Genomic DNA, 5,425 nt, shown 5'->3' with positions numbered 1-5,425 from the left:
TGTCTCCCTTCCCCTCTGGTTTCTGTTGTTCTTCCCCCTGCATGGGGGTGTGTGGTTATGTACCATTCATTGGGATCAGTGACTTCCTCCTTACCCTTCCCCCTACCCTTCTGTTATCTCTACTCCCATTCCTGTTCCTGGGTTCCATGCTTTGTGAGTTTTATCTCTTGCCTGTACCTATGTACTTGCTCCCGTCTAGTCTAGATTGGGAGGCCGCATTGGGGTCATGATAGCTGGGGGTGGGGTGGGGTGGGGGGGGTGAGGAGGTCTCAAGGGATCAGAGGTATATTGCATGACCCATTAGTGCTCTACTGCACCCTGATTGTGTGTCTTTATTTCTGAGATGTTCCATTTCCAGGTCTAATCTGTTACTTAGCTGAGGAGTACAGTTTGACAGCTATGTAATTGTTATCCATTGCAATGAAGTAAATCAAGTAAAAATAGTGTTAAATAAATGACAAAGCAGTACACTGATTGCTGACTCATGGTATCTAAGTATATATCCAAGTTACTGCTTGTTTTTTGTTTTTTTAAATCATTTTACTGGGGGCTTTAACAACTCTTGTTACAAACTGCACACCAGTTGTATCCGACATATTAGTATATTGCTTGTTTTTATAGCTATTTAGCACTCGGCTTGTCATGCACTGCCAAAAATTACTATCATTTTTAAAAATTACTATCATTTATGCGTTGTCATTTCTTTTTCTGTATGTCTAGGGGTAAATTAAAATCATTTCTTAGTATTTCTGTAAGCTTTCATACCCAAATATATTCCTAATAATTATTTTCTAGGGGTAAACTAAAAGCATTTCTTAGTATTTCTATAAGCTTTCATACCCAAAAATGTTCCTAATAATTATTTTCAAATTTTACAGACTGGCTTTTTAATGTTGCCATGTGATATTTGCATAAAAACTATGACAAGATTAAACTTTTTTAGCCAAACTCCTGAGGCACATTAATTTTTTAGCCAAGCTCCTGAGGCACATTAACCCAATACCAAATTCCAAAAATAGAAAAGGAGAGGATCTAGTTAAAGATATGAAGGCTTGTGCAACATATTGATAGAATAGGGATATTGTTTATGATTTTTGAATGTTATACATTAGCTCTGCATTTTAAAAAAACACCATTTCATGTAAATCATACTAGAGAAAATAGAAATTTTTCATTAAAATTAAACAATAAGGTACTATTTAAATGATTGACTTAGTTAATATTCTGTCGTGTAGTTTCTTCACAAAGGGGGTGTGTGAGTGTGTGTGTAGTCCTGGTGATGTAGTGTGCTACATGTGGGGCTGCTAGCTGCAAAGTCAGTAGTTCGCACCCACCAGGTGCTCTGCAGGAACAAGATGAGACTGTCTATTCTGGGAAAAATTTACAGCCTCAGAAACCCACGAGGGCGGGTCTACCCTGTCTCAGGATCACTGTGAATCCGAGTTGACTGGATGGCAGTTGTCATATTATACTGAGGGGGTCACAGTTCACAGTGGGTGAGAGGAGACAAAATGCGTATGAACCCTTGAGTGTGAAACTGATGATGTGTTGTGTAAACTTTCTGTTATCCCAGTTCACAAAAAACATTTTTTTAAAGAATGTTTTAAAATATGGGTAAGGTAGAAAAACAGATGAGTCCGTCAGTCTAGTTTATAGTCAAGAGGGAGGAAATTAAGTGCTACCTCTGGACAGGATGCGTAGTAAGAAATGTGTGGAGGGAGGGTGGGTCGGAAAGGGGGAATGGATTACAAGGATCTACCTATGACCTCCTCCCTGGGGACGGACGGCAAAGGAGTGGGTGAAGGGAGACGGTGGACAGTGCAAGATACGACAAAATAATAATTTGTAAATTATCAAGGGTTCATGGGGGAGGGAGGGGAAAATGAGCTGATGCCAGGGGCTTAGGTGGGGAGCAAATGTTTTGAGAATGATGAGGGCAATGAATGTACAAATGTGCTTTGCACAATTGATGTATGTATGGATTGTGATAGGAGTTGCATGACCCCCTAATAAACGATTAAAAAAAAGAAAAGAAAGGTGTGGATATATCAAATCCATCAGACTATTGCTCCATTCTGTTTGGGATCACAATCGTGGCAGAGTGGGAGAGAGATTCAGGTATAAAAAGGACAGCCTTCCTGGCCTGTGGGAGGCTGGTAGAACCCTCGAGCAAAGGTGCTCACTGGAACTGATCCCACTCCCCGAGATCCTCTTTCAGCCAAACAGGAGAGAGGCTTATGACGCGAACAGGAACACCTGTGACGAACGCGTTTCTCAGACAACCAACCCAGGTGCTGTGACCGCTGCCGGGGCGTGGGTGTCTAGGTACAACGGAATGACTCTACGTTCACCGCCTGGTGCTGTGCCCTCCACACCATCTTTTTTTTTTTTAAGTTTTCAACTTTAATTAAATGACTTTGGGAAGAACGTACATGCCTATGACACCAACACTACAGCTTTCGGAGTCACAATTAGATAGAATTATATCCGTTCCGTAACTAATATGAATGTCAACATCTCTAGCCATTCATTTTTGTTCCATGTCAAACAAAATCAAGAAAGTGACCATCAGACATGAGAGACCCACAGCTTCCGACAAGGCAAATCCCAGGAGAGCCTCTGAGAATGGCTGCTCTTCTGCGAAGGGTTTCCGGCGTAACCAATGATGAGGCTGCCAAAGACGGTTCCGACACCAGCACCAGAACCAACCACTCTACTGTTGCAGCACCTGCGCCAGTACATTTGGCAGCAGTATCAGTTTCTCTGCTGATTGCTCTGGTCTGAAACGCCCTTCGGATTCGTGGAGACACACCAGCCTGGGCCCCAGTAAACACTGCTGAGCCTCTCCAGTTCTAGCCTCTGGTCCATATAACACGGGTGCAGCCATGGGTCTGTGTGCAACTCTGCATCCAGCTCGGAGCAGAGCGGGGGTGCAGGTGAGCTCAGCACAGGCGAACATCCTGGAGTCTGTAGGCAGGTGCGGCTGGAGGACGTAGATGACCGGCAGTGTGGGCTCCTGTCCTGCTTCCTGGCTTTCCCGGTGGGGGCACACACCATCATTTCTGTTTGAGCCCGGTGTTGCTGCTACGTGTCAATTCATTCCATCAAGGGTCTCCCACTCTTTCACTCACCTTGACTTTACCAAGCAGGATGTCCTCCAGGAGCTGCTCCGTGCTGACAACCTGTCCAAGGAAACACATATTCCAGGCCAATGTGAGCCAGGAAAACGAGTTTTGTGTTTGCAAGAGAGATGAAAATGCTGGATTGTGGAACCTAAATAAATTTGGAAGTAAAGACAAAATCAAGAGGAAAAAGTGGTTATCAGAAAATGCTGGAGAACGGGGACATTGTTCTTAAGTGTGCTGGAAAGATAGGATGGCATAGCCATGGCTTCGGGTGTTTGAGGAGAATGATCTATCTATCTATCTATCTATCTATCTATCTATCTATCTATCTATCTATCTATCTAGCTATCTAGCTATCTAGCTATCTAGCTATCTAGCTATCTAGCTATCTAGCTATCTATCTATCTATTCCCCAGTTTTCTGGCTCATCTTTATTGAAGCCAACAGCCAAGACTTTCTTCCATGGTCAGTCTGAGTGGCACACCTTCCTGTTAGCAGGTGCGCACTTGGTAGGGTGACCAGTGTGTCTTGGTTTGCCCAGGATTCTCCCAGTTTTAGCCCTGCAAATCTCATGCTCTGTGACACCCCTCAGGCCCAGCGTCCCAGGAGGGCTGCTCACTCCACGTGATGAAGCCTGGTTCCTACCATCTACCGACACGCCCACGAAACCCAGAGTCCGAGTCACAATGTGTCCTCATGGCCCATATGGTAACCCCTACTGGCCTAGAAGACTTGGCTCTGTTACGCCTCCTCCAGAAGTTTCCAAGCACCCTGGGCCTCCGGTGATCCCAGCTCAGGTCACAGGGCACAGTCCCTGTAGAGGAGAACTATTAAAAAAAAAAAGCAAGCAGAATATCTGCTACACCTTCTGACCCTGAGGTGCTTGGGACTTGGGGGATGGGGGTGGAGGGTGGAGATGATAAGTAAGGCGGTTCTTTCATGCGAGGGTCTCCCTGAAAGCAGACAGCTCGGTCTACTCACTGCTGCTTGGTGGAGGAACGGTGCAAGAGGGTGAGGCCACAAGCACATTCGCTGATGGCCTATCTGGATGGCATGAGAGAGAATTTGAGGATGGGGCAAAGAGTGTGATTACATTCGGGGCCGGCCTTACTGGTATGGGGATGAGGACCTCTTGTTGCTCTTGGGTGCATTGAGAAGGCTTTTTCCAGCCTTGATTGAGAGATTCAGGAACACAAGGTAATGGAGTTTGCTTGACTGGGAGATGGGAAGTGGGTTCCACTGTGTGTATTTTGGATAGTTGGCACAGAGCTTCGGGCCTCTAGGATGACTGCCTTTCTGTTCAAAGTCTAGTGCAGGAGTAACCTTGGTGGGGAGGAGTAACTCTTAGTAAGTGCAATACAGTCATTGCTCTTAGCTTAATAACGACCTGAATGTTTAAATAGAGGAGTTCGTAGTTACTGGGCATCTGCTTTGTGTATGATTAACTGTCCAACCCTTAAAAAGCATGTAATGTTGATTCCAAAGATTGAGTCCTGGCCTAGAGAGCAGGAAATGGAGTGAGACAGAGACGGACCTCACCCTTTGCTTTATCAGGAGTGGAGAGGGTGGGTTCTTTACAATGGGTAATTTACAGTTTGCGCAACAGCCTCAGATCGGCATACTCAGGGGCTTCCCTGAATCAAGGAACTATGTGTGATTATGTAGAGGGTCCCTCTCCTGTTGCTGGCCAAAGCCGATCAACGTTGTCACCACAGTTTCGCTTGTTGCTGATGGAAAACTGCATCAGTTGCTTAAAGGCATGCTAAGGAAACAGACAGGGAAAACTTACCCATGAAGTGTGTTCACGTACACATAAAGTGTTCCTGGAATTATCTGTGCATCTTGGTAGGGGGCCCTGAGATGTTACTAGAAAATCAGGATGTCTAATGAGAATGAGTTAATGGTCACAAACGTAATGTCGTTTGTATTTCTGCTCAGAATGAATGAATGTTCAAGTGTCACGGTTCAGCTGAGCCTCACACACCACCCATGATTAGTGTACACAAAACCTACTCAGAATTACCCAGCTTGATAATCTTCCTGGGAGTTGGGTTGTCCTGCACCTGATGTTATGATCAGCAGTGAGTAAGAGGAAGTGTTCTTGTAGCGACTAGAAGGAAGTAAAAGGAGGAGATAATAAAATATGGCTAGCGTGGGGAAGGGAGGCCTTTTTTAGTTCTCTATTTGCAAAGGAGCTTCATGAGTCATAGAGTTTTCCTAATGACATTTCCATTTCCATGCAATGTTTACTAGGTGAACTAACAGCTAGTTAAAGCAGTGATGGTGGTGATGGGACAGGA

The 5,425-nt window shown here is 44.9% G+C and overlaps 1 pseudogene; it reads right to left on the bottom strand.

The window, feature by feature from the left end:
- Positions 1-2,527: 2,527 nt before the first annotated feature.
- Positions 2,528-2,959, bottom strand: LOC142431072 (ATP synthase F(0) complex subunit C3, mitochondrial pseudogene; annotated as a pseudogene).
- Between the last annotated feature and the right edge of the window lie 2,466 nt (positions 2,960-5,425).

The sequence above is a fragment of the Tenrec ecaudatus genome, chromosome 17, assembly GCF_050624435.1.
Source record: "Tenrec ecaudatus isolate mTenEca1 chromosome 17, mTenEca1.hap1, whole genome shotgun sequence".
In the NCBI taxonomy this organism is placed as follows: domain Eukaryota; kingdom Metazoa; phylum Chordata; class Mammalia; order Afrosoricida; family Tenrecidae; genus Tenrec; species Tenrec ecaudatus.
This window is presented reverse-complemented; position numbering and strand designations above follow the sequence as displayed.